Below are 1130 nucleotides of genomic sequence, written 5' to 3'. Positions count from 1 at the left end.
TGTTATCATTAAAAGTGTCAGGGAGGAAATAGAATCAAATAGTATATTAAAATAATAACCCATCATGACCAAGTAGGGTTTAATCCCAGAAGTTAAAACAGTTTAGTATTTAGATATCTATTAATATTACTCACTACGTTAACAGTTAGAAGAAAATAAGTCATATAATTATTGAGAAAGATGCCCAAAACCATTGGAAAATATTCAACATTAATTCGTGATTTAAAATAAAAACCCTCTTATTAAGGTAAGAAACTTTTAATTTTTGGCTGGCTAGTTACATTTACTTTGTATTTCTCATAAATAGTAGGTTTAGGGTGAAGAGTATCAAAAGCCCTTGCTTTCAAAAATTGTTTTTTGCCCTTCCTTTTTGTTGCCATCGCTAAAGCGCCAGCAGCCAAAATGAAGTTCAATCCCTTTGTGACTTCTGACCAGAGCAAGAACCACAAAAGGCATTTCAATGCATCTTCCCACATTCGCAAGAAGAAGTCTTCCTCTCTCTCCAAAGAGCTGAGACAGAAGTACGAGGTTCATTCCATGCCCACCCGAAAGGATGATGAAGTACAGGTTGTGTGAGGCCACTACAAAGGTCAGCAAATTGGCAAAGTAGTCCAGGTTTACTGGAAGAAATACATCATCTACCTTGAATGAGTACAGTGAGCGAAGGCAAATGGCATGCCTGTCCATGTGGGCATCATCCTAGCAAGGTGGTTATCACTAGACTGAAACTGGACAAAGACCACAAAAAGATCCTTGAAGGTAAAGGCAAATCTCATCAAGCAGGAAAGGAAAAGGGCAACTAAAGGAAAGAAACAATTGAGAAGATGCAGTACTAAAGTAATCTTATATACGGCTTTAAATAAAAACCGTTAAAATGAAAAAAATCCTTTTCAATTAAAAAAAAACCTACCCAAAATACTTTTCAGTGGTAACAAGCATGAAAGAATAGAATTTGAAGTATAATTTAATTATTTGAAATCATGTTAAAGGCTTATACGTGTTCCATTGTTTTCTTTTTATGGATAGTATTGGTCACAGCCTTAATTTATTGATACACAGTCTTAGATCAGAAATGCAATCTCCCATAATAACTGTGTAAAAGAATACCTGTTCTGGGAATATGGATGAGC

The 1130-nt window shown here is 35.0% G+C and overlaps 1 pseudogene; it reads left to right on the top strand.

Annotated features, from left to right (window-relative positions):
• The first annotated feature begins 243 nt into the window (after positions 1-243).
• On the top strand, positions 244-836 carry LOC122479516 (annotated as a pseudogene).
• Positions 837-1130: the final 294 nt, after the last annotated feature.

The sequence above is a fragment of the Prionailurus bengalensis genome, chromosome C1 (genome assembly GCF_016509475.1).
Source record: "Prionailurus bengalensis isolate Pbe53 chromosome C1, Fcat_Pben_1.1_paternal_pri, whole genome shotgun sequence".
Classification (NCBI taxonomy): domain Eukaryota; kingdom Metazoa; phylum Chordata; class Mammalia; order Carnivora; family Felidae; genus Prionailurus; species Prionailurus bengalensis.
This window is presented reverse-complemented; position numbering and strand designations above follow the sequence as displayed.